This window comes from Dipteris shenzhenensis, chromosome 25 (assembly GCF_047967505.1).
Source record: "Dipteris shenzhenensis isolate YYH24624 ecotype China chromosome 25, Dip_SZ_1.0, whole genome shotgun sequence".
NCBI lineage: Eukaryota > Viridiplantae > Streptophyta > Polypodiopsida > Gleicheniales > Dipteridaceae > Dipteris > Dipteris shenzhenensis.
In genome coordinates, this window is record NC_141620.1 from 30684778 (window position 1) to 30701735 (window position 16958).

The window sequence follows — 16958 nt, forward strand, 5'->3', positions numbered from 1 at the left end:
AAACAGCGAAGGATGGTACTGACGAAGCGACGGGCGCCAAAGACGACGATGAACGACGCTCACCGTACGTCCGTCGCACACCCTCTCTCACACACACGCTCACCGTACGTGCACAACGGCCGTCGCACCACACCCACGCTCCACGCTCCACACACACACAGAGCACACCACACACACACCACACACACACACACACTTTTTTTTTGGGTAAAATCCAGTGCACTGTATTTCTTGCCCACACACTTTTTTTTTTGTAAAACCAAGATACTTATATTATAAAACATTCATTTACATCCAGGCCATGCTCAAAATAGAGCTAGAGCCCTATCCATCAGAAGCAGTAAAAGAAAAGTTGAATACAAGAAACATCCAAATCTTCCTCATGTAAGGCATCATATAAAGACTGCCTTAATGAGGCTCTGAAAAACTCATAAGGATGCTGAAGAGGAGAATTCAGGTATGCTTGAATGCGCTGCAGCCAGAGGGTCCATAAGGCCCAGTATCTGATCCAGTGGAAGAAGAGAGAATACTGTGACAAAGAAGCTGATAGTTTGCCATACATCCAGAAAAACCTGTAGAATCTGTGTGCTGGAAATCTGAGAGATAAAAAATAGGAGATTCTATCTAGAAGGTCTCTGGAATATGAGCAAAACCACAATAAATGCGGAATACTCTCCGATGCAAGGTGACATCTTGGACAGAGAGATGAAGCTATTCGTCGTTTAGCCAATTTCACTCCCACTGGGAGAATACCAACAATACATCTCCATAAGAATAGTCTTTGCTTCAATGGCATTTTCAACTTCCATATCATTTGCAATCTTCCTTTCCACCAGGCTGATGATTTGTTCAGATGCCATAAAGAATTAGCATGATGGGCAATCCAAGGAGGAGGTAAAATTAATCTATAAGCCTGTATAGATGTCAATGACTGCAAAGGCTTAGAAGAAATGCTTGAACATGAAGACTGAAGGTGCCAATCTTGAAGCCTGTCACTGCGATTCAATGTCGGAATCGGAACCAGAGGAAGTAGGAGATCAGCAATAGCTTTCCAAATAGATCTATGATGCATTGCCAGGTTGTATTGTCTACATGCTGCTGGAAAAAGGAGAAGATTTCCTTGCATATCTACAACATCATCAATGAACCGAATACCCATTTTCATAAGATTGTAAGCTCTAATGGGTTGTTGAACAGCAAGGGGAGAGGAAAACACAGCACTCCAATGAATACTCTCCAATCTGAGTGATGAAGCTAGAGAAGCAGGATGAGGAGACCATTTGATGTGAGAGAGTACTTGCTTCCAATCCTGAATCAAGGAATTGGATAATGGACAAGCAGGGATTTTACCTTGAAATTTTCCAAGTACTACTTCCGATGGATCTACTATCCAATGTCCATAAGCTTGTGTGCGCATCTGACCACACAAAATTGCTAGCATAATAGACCAAGGCTGCTCTTGTTGAAAGAATGTTTTGAGCATAGTGATCTTTCTTGCCAACACATGATATTTGATGTTTATTATATTCAAACCACCATGCATTCTGGGTGAGCAAAGCAAGTCCATTTTGAGCAACCGTAAAGCTTTTTTATGAAGCTTGGTTTTCCAAAAAATCTCCATGGCTTGAGACATAAAGGATGAGAGATCTCGAGATGACCAATGTAATAGAGGAAGGTAGAACTGGACATAAGCTAGAACAATAGACTGGACAATTCGAAGCCGTACATGCAGAGGCCATGTGGAAATCTTCCAATATTGTAATTTGTCCTGAATTTTGTTGAACACCCATAACATTTGTTGCTTATTACTGATTTTCCAGCCAATAGGATAACCCAAATGTCTGACGATATTTTCCGGTTGAATAATCTGGCCTGGCCACAGAATAGCATGCCAATCACAAAGCTTGAGAGGCATGAGTTTTGATTTCTGAAAATTAATTTTAAGACCAGCTGCCAACCCAAAATCTAAAAGGGTATCCATCAATAGTCGAATCTCCAATGGGCTGTTCTTTAGCATGAAAAATGAATCATCTGCATAGGCCTGCGCTATGAAGGGTCGTGAACCAGAAATCTGAAGCCCCTCTAGCTGTCCAGTATCAACCATGTGATCCATATAAAGAAGCAATGGATGTGAAGCGATGGCATAAAGCAAGGCACTGAGAGGACATCCTTGTCGAACCGAACGTTCGAGAGTCCAAGACTCAGACAAATGTTTCCCTATAAAGCATTGTGCAGTAGAATTTGAATAAAGCCAATATATGACATTAGATAGCTTTGGCCCAAAACCAAGTTTTTGCATGATTTGAGAGACATAATCCCACTGTACTGTATCAAACGCCTTTGCCACATCCACCTGCATGACCAACACATCTTGATCTGAATATTTAGCATATTCCATTGCAATAAGAGTGTTAGTGATATTGTCATGTATATGCCGTCTTGGAACAAAACCATATTGCCTGGGATGAAGTCCATCATGAAGGATATCCTTTATCCGATGTACCAACATTTTGGCAATCAGTTTGTATATCACCGGCATCAAAGTAATTGGTCTCCAGTCATCCATAGTCTCACAAAGAATCTTTTTGGGCACAAGCCTCACCAGACCATGCTTCCAAGCTGAGGGAAGATGTTGGTGCTGCCATGCTGCATTAATAAACTGCAGAACTGGACCCTTCATTTCTTGCCAAAAGGCTTCAAAAAATTCAACCGTCAGACCATCCCAGCCAGGGGATTTATGTTTACCCAAATGCTTAAGGGCTTCCTCCAGTTCATCATCTGAAAAAGACATTTCCAGCATTAAGGCTTTTTGCGAGGAGACAATGGGAGAAACAAGCTCAGTAAATCTGTTACGAGCCAGTGCAACCTGAGGTGCAGAAGAAGAAGGCTGAGAATACTTTCAGTTTCTTGCCCACACACACACTCTCACTCGCTCACTCACACATACAACTCATCCGGATGTTGTATGTCTCCAAGAGCATAATCAGCATTTTTTTGCTGGACAGCATGGGTTTTTTTCAGGATATGATATATTCTATTCAGGATCGAAACAATTCTCTGGGCTGTGCATTTTAGCCAGACATGATCTGCAACCCTTGATAGCACATAATGATCTAGGTGGAAGATGGATGATTATTCAATGTATGATCAATGGAGAGATTTTTGAAATAGGATCTTTGTATGCCTCTCAAAATTCAGCTTCCAGAGCTCAAATGTGGAATTCCATAAAGCAATATCCTTGGTCCTCTAATGCTCTACTTTGTGGGGATTTCAACAATTCTCCTCACTGGAAGGACAATACCACGCATAATTCACATATGCTGCCCTCTGAAATCCAGCAATGGGAACACATGACATCATCACTTCGATTTGCAGATTTATGGACAGCAACTCATCCTTCAGTGATGGGATTTACATATCATCATAATGCTTTCACAGATTATTGGGCCAGGCTTGATAGATTTTATCTCATTCATGCTCAGCAATATGATGAATATACATGTCAGATGTGGACTGATTATTCACAACAACTATCTGATCACACTCCACTTTGGCTCACCCTTTCTTTTGGTATGCCTCTGGATGATTTGCAGCTCTCCTCAGTCAGAAATTTACAGGTTAATCAATTCTATCTTTCACACACACACACACACACACACGCACACACACACACACACATATTTATATATATATATATATATATATATATAGAGAGAGAGAGAGAGAGAGAGAGAGAGAGAGAGAGAGATGTATTAACGTCTGCAAGAGGCCTCGGGTGCCTATGAGACAAAGTGCAAAACCAAAAGGTAACTCATACAAGCCACTGAGGGCTGAAGCAAAGGGTTCACTAAGACCCTTGCTGAAAACTGAAAGCTGTGCTAAACTAGTGAACAAAATACTAGAGTAGCAAAATAATAGAATTAGTGAACAAAATACTAGAGTAGCAAAATAACAGAAGAGTGTCAGGTTCTCAGGGCTAGCACTCCTAGTACATGCTCAGGTTCCACATATCTAGGTAACTTGGTGGCTTTTTGATAAGATGTGAGAAGCTCTCGTATATCTGTATGTCAAGCTATGTTGCGACGTGGGGGAGGGCGTGGTCTCTTGGATCTCTCGATCTGGTGGGCTACGTCGAGGATGATGCGTCGTCTGTCGCGGTCGCCTTTGAGAAGGGCTGAGATAGACTGGCGTGCGTGCTCTGGTCTCTCTGCGTGTCGCACGTCGAGTGTGTTTCCCTCGTCTGGCAGCATCGTGGTGGACACTCCTACTACTAATCCATGATGCTGTCGTCTCATCAAGCTCCTCTCCCTCAGCCACACTGGCAGGTGACTCAGATGCATAGAAGTCTGTAACAAGTGTTTGTGATCAGTCGATCTCGGTGACCTGTGGCATCGGTCTGTGCTGCTCTCTGGTCTGTCGCATCAGTATATCTCTCAGTCTTCACATCTCAATTAGATAGAGCCCAACAGAAACCTAATTGGGAAAATGGAAGAGCCGTGTAAGTCGACCAAAGCCATGCTTCTCCTGAAAGAGGCAGTGATATCGTCCTCGGATCTCATAATAGACTTGGCAGACACATAGAAAGTGCTCCTCGGGCTCGATCTCCTCCATCTGGCATAGTGTGCAAGTCCTTTGCTCTCTGGGTATACTTGTAGCTCTCGGCGTCTCAATACGCAAGTGATGTGACGAGACTCACAACAACTGACTAATGATGATTCTCAATGCATGTGACTCTCCTGTCCTCAAGATACTAAGGTCTAATGACAAGACCGTGCTCCAAGACCCTCAAGAAGTGGTCATGATAGAACTGGATCTTGGTGGACAACTCCTCTCCCCCCCAAGTCCTAGATGTATGGAGCTAGAGGAGGTCCAACCGTATGATACAGTTGATCTCATCTCGTGAAATAATCTCGAGTGGTGTATCCAAACTGTACTGAAAGGGGAGAAGTCTGTCGATCTGAATGCCGTGACTAACAAACCACGTGGATATCCGTGCATACCATGCTGTATCAACACCGCTCTATACTAGTCGCTTGGAGGACTCCAATGCTAACCTTGGTAATCTCCACTGGGGTAAGGCCCAGAGTCTGTGGAGGAACGTCATCGTCTGAAAGATGGCATCAACCTGGAGAAGGGTCAATGCGAACTCTGCCTGTATAATTTGATGGGGGAGTGAGGGCTTACTCCGAATCATTCTCGACCCCGTAATCAGCTGTAGCCTCTCAAATCTCCTCCAGTCTGCCGCTGAAATATCACTCTTCCAGAAAGGAGCTGCATACATGGCAGTCGGTCTTGGAAGTGTGCATGGAAGCATTGCCTCTCTATACGGGCGAGGGCACCCTGTCCTCGTGTGAGTCGTGACATACCCACATGGGTCATCGTGAAACTTGGTTCGGTGAACACTATCCCCAAATATGTGTAAGACTGCACTATCTCCACATGCTCGTCATGGTATGTGAAGCTATGGCGACGGGACACTGCTCGTGAGGTATTGAAGATCATAACCTTGATTTACCCAAGGTTAACTGTCAAGTCTCTCTCTGCAGAACATCTCTAGAGCCTCTAGATGTTTGTGCAGCCCCTTTGTTGAGGATGATTTAAGCACTATGTCATTGGGCGTACATCAATATCTGTACCATTAGGTCAGCCAGAAGCGAACCCTCTCAACCTAGGTGATCAACAAAAGAAGTGATGTCATTGATATAGAGCTCGACAAGAGTCGATGATAGGGGGCAGCCTTGTTTTAATCCGACAGTGCTCTCAACCCAGTCTTATAGGCCTCTTGGGGCACATACCTTCCCTCTGACAGACTCATATAGACTCATGACCCCCAAATCATAATGTCTGGGAGCTGCAGCTCTTATAACCTCCTGATTTGGCGAGAGCGTAGGACAGTATGAAATGCCTTACAAAAGTCTACGAAGCAAGTGTAGGCTTTCTGATGTCTCAACTTCGCCTCCTCAATAATAGCTCACATGGTGAAAATGTGGTCTAGGGTGGCGTGTTGTCTCCAAAAATTTGCCTGCCCAAGTGCCCGTTGCCCGTGACCCTTTGTGTGGCTGTTGACCTCCCTCTCTAGTACCGACCCATATATCGCAGCCAAAGTGTGGCCAATCATAAGAGTGCGGTAGATCCGAATGTCCGTGGGATCACTTGCCTTGTGTATCGGTACTATGGTGGTTGTGCTCCAGGTAGGCGGGAAGCCATGGCATACGGCATGGTTGAGCAGTTGTGCTCCAGGTAGGCGGGCAGCCATGGCGTAGGGCATGGTTGAACAGTTGTGCTAGGATCGGTCGGGGTCGATCTCTTGCCCATGCGCAAAGTGCTTGGTGCGTAGTGCCTCGTGATCTGGTGATTTCTGGTTATGAAGCTGAAGAAGGGCAGGGCGTACATTCTGCACAGTAAACAAATGACACGTAGTGGGTCTAGGCATAGAGGACATATATCAGGCGGTGCCTGACATGGCACATCATATAGAGAGCATGCATATGTACGCAAGATTGCTGGATCTGTGATGGGGATGGGCGGCTTCCTCTCCGACGAGAAAGAAAGAAAGAAAGAAAGTTTATTAAAGTCTTCGGGAGACCGTGAAGGTCTATGAGACTAAAGATAACTGATACAATGAGCATAACGGTGGCGGTCTCAAAACGGGCCAGCCAACCGTTTCTACAAAAAAGAGGTTATGAAGGACGGTGTGTCTAGTCCTGATACAAAAAATATGTGTCTACCTCTAGATGATGCAAAAAAGAAGGGGGGGGGGGCACCAAAAATGGGGCAGAGGGGGGGGATACAATATATATGTGCAGGTGGTGATCGTCAGAGACCAATCATAGAGGGGCCGTGAAATGGGAGGCTGGAAAAAACCCTGTGATAGATGATTGGCCTCTGACATCACGCGGCCTAGTCGAGCTCGGTCGTCGGGGGTGGCGGGTGGCCCTGTGGATGAGGACAACGGTAACCCTGTGGAGAGAGAGAGAGAGAGAGAGAGAGAGAGAGAGAGAGAGAGAGGAGTAGTAGCAGCAGCAGCAGCAGCAGCCGGAGGAGGAGGAGGAGGAGGAGGAGGCCGGAGGAGGAGGAGGAGGAGGAGGAGGAGCAGTAGAAGAAGTAGGAGCAGTAGGAGTAGGAGTAGGAGTAGGAGTAGGAGTAGGAGTAGGAGTAGGAGTAGGAGGAGGAGGAGGAGGAGGAGTAGCAGGAGGAGTAGCAGGAGGAGTAGGAGTAGGAGTAGGAGTAGGAGTAGGAGTAGGAGTAGGAGGAGCAGGAGCAGTAGGAGGAGGAGCAGGAGCAGTAGGAGGAGCAGGAGGAGCAGGAGCAGGAGCAGGAGCAGGAGGAGCAGGAGGAGCAGTAGGAGCAGAAGAAGAAGTAGGAGGAGCAGTAGGAGCAGGAGAAGAAGTAGGAGAAGCAGTAGGAGCAGCAGCAGGAGCAGCAGTAGGAGGAGGAGCAGAAGCAGAAGCAGAAGCAGAAGCAGAAGGAGAAGCAGAAGGAGAAGCAGAAGCAGAAGCAGAAGCAGAAGCAGCAGCAGCAGCAGCAGCAGGAGCAGGAGCAGGAGCAGGAGCAGGAGCAGGAGCAGGAGCAGGAGCAGGAGCAGGAGCAGCAGCAGTAGGAGCAGTAGTAGGAGGAGGAGCAGAAGAAGTAGGAGCAGCAGCAGTAGGAGGAGCAGGAGAGGGAGCAGAAGAAGTAGGAGCAGCAGTAGGAGCAGTAGTAGGAGGAGCAGAAGAAGGAGAAGAAGAAGAAGAAGTAGTAGGAGCAGCAGTAGGAGGAGCAGAAGAAGAAGTAGGAGGAGCAGTAGAAGTCGGAGTCGGAGTCGGGGCGGGGTCGGGGTCGGGGTCAAGTCGGAAGGGAGAAGGGAGAAGGGAGAAGTTAGAAGGAGAAGTTAGAAGTTAGAAGGGAGAAGGAGAAGGGAGAAGGAGCAGGAGCAGGAGCAGCAGCAGCAGCAGCAGCAGGAGCATCAGCAGCAGGAGGAGGAGCAGCAGCAGGAGCAGTAGTAGGAGGAGCAGAAGAAGTAGAAGTAGGAGCAGGAGCAGGAGCAGGAGCAGGAGCAGCAGCAGGAGCAGGAGGAGCAGGAGCAGGAGCAGGAGCAGGAGCAGAAGAAGTAGGAGCAGCAGTAGGAGCAGAAGTAGGAGGAGCAGAAGAAGACGTAGAAGTAGAAGAAGAAGAAGTAGAAGTAGTAGGAGCAGCAGCAGTAGTAGTAGAAGTAGTAGGAGCAGCAGTAGGAGCAGCAGTAGGAGCAGGAGAAGTAGAAGTAGAAGTAGAAGTAGAAGTAGAAGTAGAAGTAGAAGTAGCAGTAGCAGAAGCAGAAGCAGAAGCAGAAGCAGAAGCAGAGGCAGAGGCAGAGGCAGAGGCAGATGCAGAGGCAGAGGCAGAGGCAGGAGAAGCAGAAGCAGAAGCAGAAGCAGAAACAGACGCAGGAGCAGGAGCAGGAGCAGGAGCAGGAGCAGGAGCAGGAGCAGGAGCAGGAGCAGGAGCAGGAGCAGGAGCAGGAGTCGAAGTCGATGATACAGGAGCAGGAGCAGGAGCCGAAGTCGAAGTCGAAGTCAAAGTCGAAGTCGATTATCATCCTCGGGGGGCCAAAAATGACCCGTGGAAGTGGAAGTGGAAGTCGAAGTCGAAGTAGAAGTTTATTATCGTCCTCGGGGGGCCAAAAATGACCCATGGGACCTAATCCTCAGTACAAAAATCTCCTCCGTTGTGGAGGGGTCAAGAATTTCCAAGTTCTTGACAGTACAAAAAAAGATGAGTGACAAAAGATCCCAATGCTGCGGGAGAGGCAGTGCAGAGAACTGGAGAGAGAGAGAGAGAGAGAGAGAGAGAGAGAGAGAGAGAGAGAGAGAGAGATTATTAAACTCTTCGGAAGACCGATGGGTCTATGAGATTGTGAAAAACCTGGTACAAACGAGTTGTGGTGGTGGAGCTACTAAACGAGCATCCACACCAATGCAAAATGCAAAAAATGCAGAATCGTAGGACTAAGTTCTAAGTACAACGTAGTCATGTCGGTGGTCGACTATAGATCAATCTCATCATCATCATCATCATCATCAACATCATCATCATGACATCAGGGTGGATGAGGCAATGGGGGCATGAAATCGACGAGAGTGCTGTCGGCCACTCATAGGTGCAGCCCTGGCACGTCTCTTGATCATAGCTCTGCGTCCAACCAGGGCTACGGTGACCCCTCTCGGTCGGGCTCCGACTCTAAACGGGGAGGGGATGTCGCCTAGTGTGATCTGTGTGTCAACCTTCTGTTTGAGCTGTCGGGTCACTGGTTTCGGGTCACGGTCATGTCGAGGCCTCGTGTTGTGAGGGTCCATCTGATCTGGCTGAAAAAACTCTGTGATAGAGCTCTGAGAGGGGTCAGCCAAGGAAAAAGTCTGCTCCTGTCTCTGTGCTCGAAGTATCCTCTCGCGGTGTCTAAGTACCTCGTGAATGAAACCTGCCAAACATCGTTGGTCTGGGTAGGAGAGGAATCGGGCAAGAATTCCATAGCTATCTTTGAAGAGGCAGTAGAAACGCCCTCGGATCTCATAGTAAAGAGGACACTTGAAGATGAAGTGCTCCTCTGTCTCAACCTCCTGCATGTCACATAATGTGCATATGCGTCCTCTCCCTAGGCAGCCCCTCTGCTCTGTGGCTCTCGATATGAAGTTTATGTGAAGAGACCCGGTACTGCCCAATAGAGATCCTCAGTGAGTGGGGTAAGTAGATTTGCGTGTATCCTGGGGGGGTAATGAAACCCTCCTCTGTGATATGCAAGCACTGATCTCTGTAGAAGCTAAGCTTCACTGAGAGTTCACTCGGTCCCAACCATGTCTGAAATTTGTGTAGCTGTAAGGGATCCTCACGTATAACTTGGTTCACCTCGTGTGACAGGAGGGGAGAAAACGGAGCGTCCATGTTGTACTGGAAGGGAGGTAGTCTATCCATGTGGAGCCCCATATGCTCAAACCATCTCTCTATGCGTGCATACGAGCACCTCTGGTCCCCTTGACTGATTTTACCGTAGCACCTCTCCCTCCAGGGGCTGATCATACCTATCTTTTCTTTACCATTTCCACTCCTCGTCGCACAGCACCCTCCATCCCACTGAGCTCTTACTCCGCCTATCATGATATACGCTTTGATCGCGATCACTCACCTACTTACTCTGGCCATGTGTACATAGTTCTCGTTTATATTGACTTCATACCCCTATTAGAGGATTGTGCTGCCTTGGTCAACCGCTCACTACACGAGGCTGCCTTTCATGCTTTCCCTCACACAACCTGCTCCACCTGTCCACCAGCCCGTGGGACCATACCATGCAATAGCTGGTATGATGATGAGTGTAAGGCTTTACGTTGTTAGGCTTAGAGCGAGCGAGAGACGGTACACGAGTATCGTCGACTGGTTCATAGAAAGAAACTAGACTTCGTTCGCCGGAATGAGGAGATACTGAACATGTTGTTTAGTAACAAATCTAAGCACTTTTGGCAAAGATTTCTAGAGGGACGGTCCCCCTCACCATTCACCGACACTCAAGTCTGGTATGACTAATACACACTTTATGACATCCCAAATCAGCCAATCCCTAACCTCTCACATATGCCACGTCCCACATCCGGCACCCTCTTCACTAGGGGAGGGGTAAATGAAACTTCATAATGACCGAGCGAAGGATCATGAGGGACTATGCACTGCGTTCATTGCATATGGGATCAACCTCCTAGCCCTGATCTTAGAAAAGCTCTTTAATGAAGCTGTTTGTTTGGGGTTTCAACGCACTTGGACCATTAAAACTATCTCACCCATTCACAAGGCAGGGGATCCCACGAGCCTGGAGAACTACAGGACCATTATGATTGGACATGTCATGTCCAAGATTTATGCATCAGTACTTAATTCCGAGGTCAGCAGATTTGCGGAGTGTAGAGGACTTAGAGCAACAGGACAGGCCAAATTCTAGCGTGATCATGGAACCATGGACCAAATTCTCACGCTTAGATGTATCATCGAGGAGGCGAGGGCACGAAAGCAGAGGGTTTATTATTGCTTTGTTGATATACGCAAGACATTTGACGCGGTTATGACCAGGACATCATTTGGGCTGTCAAGGCACTTTACGAGAGAGTTTCAGGCAGAGGCCGAACAAGATCTAGGTGGACAGACAAGATCACGAGCACCATTGGGGTCAAACAAGGGTGTCCATTATCTCCTATCGTGTTTGGCCTCTAGATTGACGAGCTTGAGACAGTGATGCAGACTCAAGGGGGGTAGGGTGCTGTCTTGCGGGCACACTGATCTGGATATGGCTTTACGCAAATGAGGTGGCTCTCTTGTCTTCCTCAACAGAGCCTCTCCAGAGACACCATGACGCACTCCAGTCTTTTTGTGAGTCTCGTGATTTGAAGGTCAAGCAGGATAAAACCAAGGTTACGATTTTCAATACATCTCGAGCCGTCATGCACCAGGAGCAGTTCACATTTGATGGATCACCTGCTGAGATAGTTTCATCATACACTTATCTTGGGATTGTCTTTTCCGGAGCCATCTTCAATATGAGATTGCCTTTTCTGGACCCATCTTCACTATGAGATTGTCTTTTGAGGACCGATCTAACATATGAGACCTGCGCTGCAAGCACGCTTCGGAAGAGGATATGCTTCATTGCCTAGACTGGAGAGGTAGTGCTTTCGATCTCACTTTCAGGATCCACAGACCAAGGGGTTGCTTTTTGACTCCTTGGTCCGTCCAGCGGGGATGTACGACAGCCCATGTTGGGGGCCAGACTTGTCGGTAGAGTGGGCGCGTGTGGAGCGACCACACGTTCTCATGTTATCACGGATGATTCGTGTTAAGCCATCCGTTCCTCACCAAATCATTCAGCTGAGTTTGGGTCAACCCCATTACAACTAGATGCAACATTTCAGGTCATCACGTATCTATACCGAGTCAGGGAGTATGGGGATTACACCTCCCCTAGTGTAATCTGTGTATCCATCCTCTGTCTAAGCTATCGCGTCGTTGGCTCTATGTCACGATCATGACGTGGCCTCATGGTATGGGAGTCCACATGGTCTGGTTGGAAGAAATCAGTGATCGAGCTCTGAGAAGAGTCTATCAAGGAGGTCTGCTCCCGTGTCCGTAATCGAAGTAGACGCTCCCGGTGTCTGGCTGCCTGGTGAATGAAGGCGTCTAGGCATCTCTGGTCTGGAAAGGAGAGAAAGAGGGACAATATCTCAGAATTGTCTCTGAAGAGGCAACATAAGCATCATCGAATCTGATAGTATAGAGGGCATTTGAAAATGAAATGCTCCTGCGACTCAATCTCCTTTGTGTCGCATAATTTGCATAAGTGCCTCTCCTTGGGCAAACTCTCAGCCTTGCCACTCTTAATGCGAAGTCTATGTAAACAGACCCGAAAATGCCCAATAGAGATCCTTAGTGAGTGAGGTAGGTGGATTTGCGTATATATCCTGGTGGGTCGATAAAACCGTCCGCTGTGATATGTAATCAATGATCCGTGTAGAAGCTGAGCATCACTGAAATGCGCTCGGTCCCAACTAGGTACTAAAAGTGTGGAGCTGCAAAAGATCCTCATGGATGACCTGATTGACCTCATGAGATAGGAGAGGGGAAAAAGGTGCGTCAATGCTATACTGGAAGAGAGGTAGTCTATCCACGTGGAGTCCCAGTCGATCAAACCATCTCTCTGTGCGTGCAAACGAGCATCTCTGATCACCTACTATTGATAGTGCGATAGAGGGAGACAATGCTAGCCATGGTAATCTGTTGCATCCAGAAGTGCAATCTCTGTACCCCCTAACCCGATATAGGTAAGTGATAATCTGAAATGCAGCATAAAGCTATAGTGGAGATAATCCAAGCTCAGCCTGAATGATTTGGTGAGGAACTGACGAGGTACTGCAAATCATATGTGATAGCATAAGAACTTATAGGCGCTCCATCCGAGCCCACTCTATATTTCACAGATCTGGCCCCGAACTAGGGCTGCCATACATCCGCGTTGGGTAGACCAAGGAGTCAAAAAGCAAGCCCTTGGTCCGCCGGTCGTGGAAATGTGAATGGAAGCATAGCCTCTCTAATCAGGCCAATGAAGCGTATCCTCTGCTCAGTTGGGTCTGCATTGCCGGTCTCATAGTAAGGATAGGTCCAAAGAAGAGAACCCTTAAGTATGTATATGACGAAACAATCTCAACCGGAGACCTATCGAAAGTGAACTACTCCCGGTGCATAGCGGCTTGGGATGTGTTGAAGATCATGACCTTGGTTTTACCAAGGTTGACCTTCAAATCATGGGAATCACTAAAGGACTGTAGTGCATCTAGGTGTCTCTGGAGACCCTCTACTGAGGAAGATAAGAGTGCCACATCATCTGCGTATAACAAGATTTGAATCAAAGTGCCAGCGAGAGAGGATCCCTCTCCCCCCTGTGTCTGCATAACTATCTCAAGCTCATCAATATAAAGGCCAAACAGTGTTGGTGATAAAGGACACCCTTGTTTGACCCCAATAGTACTCGTGATGTCCTCTGTCTACCGAGACCCTACCTGAACTTTGCTTGAAACCCTCTCGTAAAGTGCCTGACAGCCCAAATGATCTCCTAGTCATAATCCAAGTCTTGCAGACGACTGATGAGGCGGGCTCTTGGAATCGTATCAAAGGCTTTGCAAAAATCCACAAAGCATCAATATACACCCTCGATTTTCATGCCCTCGCCTCCTCAATGATACATCCAAGTGTGAGGCTCTAATCCATGGTCCCATGATCATGTCGGAACCTAGCCTATCCGTTTGCTCTAAGTCCTTGCATCTTTGGGAATTGACTGACCTCAGAATCAAGCACTGATACATAACACCCGGACATGACTTGTCCGATCATAATGGTCGTGTAGTTCTCCGGATTTATGGGATGCCTTGCCTTGTGGATGGGTGAAATAGTGTTAACAGTCCAAGTGCGTGGGAACCTCAAACAAACAGCTTCTTTAAAAAGCCTTGCTAAGATCGGGGCTAGGAGATGCAATGAATTCAACGCATAGGCCTTCATGATCTTTTGCTTGGCCATTATGAAGTTTCATCACTGCATCCTTCACACCCCGCTAGTGAAGTGTGTGCAGGATGTGGGGCGTGGTATGTGTGAGAGGTTAGGGACCAGGGTCTGGCTGATTTGGGATATCATAAAGCGTGCATGCATAATTCTGCTAGGCTTGAGTGCCAGTGAGTGGTGAAGGGGACCACCCCTCTAGAAATCTCTGCTAAAAGTCCTTAGAGTTGTTACTAAACAGAATATCCAGTAATTCCTTCTCGTTTCGGCAGACAAAATCCAGCTTCTTCCTACGTAGCATCTCTAGTTCGTTCGAGAGGTGGTTTTTGGTTTCGAATCTAAGTTGACGGCACAAAGCCTTGCACTCATCATCGTACCAACTAGTATAAGGGAGGGTCCTAGGTGGTGGTAGGCCAAGCGTTTAGTGAGTGGGTGACCAGAGAAGCACGGTCCTCTAGTAAGGGTATAAAGTCGATATATGTGAGAAGTATGTAAAGGTGAGCTGAATATATAGGCAAGAGGCTACAGTCGAAATGTATGTCATGATAAGTAGTGTGAGTGATATGTGGAGTGGGAGGTGCTGTAGATGGGGTGTAGAGATACTAAAGAAGAGTTATGTGTAATTATCCCTGTGAGAACAGGGTGCGATCATAAAATCAGTGATACGAGAGGCGAAGGCAGGGGATCCCATGATGTAATCAACAACGCTAGAGCCCTCTTCATGTGGGAAGCAAGTATAACCCCTGAGGAGGGCCATCTATCAAGAGCATTATAAATAATAAGATCAATGCATCCTGCCTAGATCTAACAGAGCCTGCTTGTAAGATGTGACCGAAGTTCGTCTGTCAGCTAAAACTCGTATCATATTTGCATCCTCAAGATCAATGTTTGGTAGTAGAAATGAATCGTCTCTGAAAACAAGGAGTGGTACTTGACGGACCCCCGTCCTCCTGTTGAAGTCCCCAACTAAGAGGACTTCCCCGTGGCTCGAGAAGTCAACAATGCTCCAGTAGAGAGTTGCATATGGTGATGTCTCCGGACATCTCGAGCAAAGTGAGAGGTCTTGGGGAGGAAGTAGCATACTGCAATGAACAAGTCCCGGTTGTTTGTGTGTCGGATCCGAATCCAAAGAAATCTGAAGTGTCGCTCTCTCGGCTCTACTAAGATGGTCCTCGAAAGGACAGGCCTGTAAAGAACTGCAACTCCTCCCGATCCTCGTACCCCCTTGTGTCCCTCGTCTCATCTCTGTAAGCAGACTTCCATGTGTATCCGTTGACTATTGGTAGTGGGCGCTCTGGATTCTGATGTCTCTCTATTTAAAAGACTATGTCAGGACGTGTATAAGACTCCGAGAAGTTCCTTGGTTCTGACCATAAGGTGCCATTACAATTTCAAATGTTGCAAGACAGCGTCGCGGTATGATGAGTCTCATAGACCCCGTCCCCTATGTGGGGGGAGGGGCAGATGCCGGATGGGGGCCCGTAAGGAGTCCTCCATCTCGAACTACCTCACACTTTCAATCCTTGTGGGCATGATCCCGTTGCTGTATCATAGTGTGCCTCTCCTCAACCTGTAAGGGGGAGAGATCCTCATCCATGGATATTGATGGCTAGTCCCGTAGGATTGATCTATGTCATAGAGCTGAGGGTCGTGTTTGGGCATCATGGAATCGTATGATAAGGGGCTGCTCTTGATCGGGGTCTCTCCCACCCGCCATGTCTTCTCAATCCTGTGATCAGCTACCTCGAGAGTGGGGCCTACAAATGTAGTCACATCACTCATTGGTGCAGCCTCGATGCATGGAATGCCACGGACTTAGATGTTGAGAGCCTTACTGGCTCTCCGATGCTGCTCCATAAGGGTGGCCGAAATGGTTGCCTTCGTAGGTTCCCGTTTGGCCATGTCTACCCATGTGGATTTCTCCTCGATTACAGATTGCATGCTCGCAATTTGTGGCTCGACCACCCGGGTACTCCTTGGGACTTTATGGATGGCTGCTACCTCCTGTCGGAGCTGCAAGATGTCCTCTCTGGGCCCTAGGATGAGGCTAGCCTGCTCCTGAATGACGCAGGCCTGCTCTTGCATGGCATGAGCCTGCTCCTAGGTGAAACAGGCTTGCTCTTGTGCGAAGCGAGTCAACTCCACCTCGCGTACACGAATGCTGTGTACGTCGATGAGCAAAGACTCCCACGCATTTGGTGATGGGTCAGCTAGTCCTCACCCAAGATGGAACTGTGGTATAAAGCTAGGAGAATGTGGCAAAATGGTGGGCAGTGACTGGGCTAGCTGGTTGAGATAAGGGGATGACTGGAGCATGGGTGGAATGATACCAGATGGCTGTGGGAGAGATGGATGGCTGAGAGGGAGAGGGGAAAGAAAAGTCGAGGAGTAGTGTGGGACTGTGTATGATGCCTCCGATATAGGTGACATAGGTAGTGAAGCGGACGTGGAGATTGTAACTATAGCGGGAGAAGGAGAAAGAAAGAAAGAAAGAAATTTTATTAGAGTCTTCCGAAGACCGATGGGTCTATGAGACTGAAAGAAAACCTGATACAAATCACAGTGAGGGTGGAGCTAATAAGCATCATCACCCGTGCTGAATCCTAAGTCTGATCATACATAATCAAATACATCTGGATGTAACAATGAAAAGAAAAGGACTGGAGCAGAGCGGAATCCTCCGTATGTCGTGTCCCCCTGGCTGGTGCATAGCTGGTGATGGGACGCTGGTGCTTGTCAAGGGGTGCCGTCCGTCTCGGTCTCTTGGATGAGGCTTGACGCAAGACTAGAGGCACCGTGACTCTCGTGGGATGTATCTTGGGTCTAAACAATGACGGGAGGTCCCCCAGAGTGATATGTGTGTCCCCTCGATGTCTCGTGTGTCGTGCTGCGATTGTTGGGTTGGGGTCTCTGTCACG

At 47.7% G+C, this 16958-nt stretch overlaps 1 protein-coding gene across 2 annotated transcripts in view; it reads left to right on the forward strand.

Moving 5' to 3' along the window:
* Positions 1-16958, forward strand: part of LOC147885741 (callose synthase 9-like) — a 273087-nt gene that overhangs the window by 125729 nt on the left and 130400 nt on the right. The gene's annotated exons all lie outside the window — the stretch shown is intronic.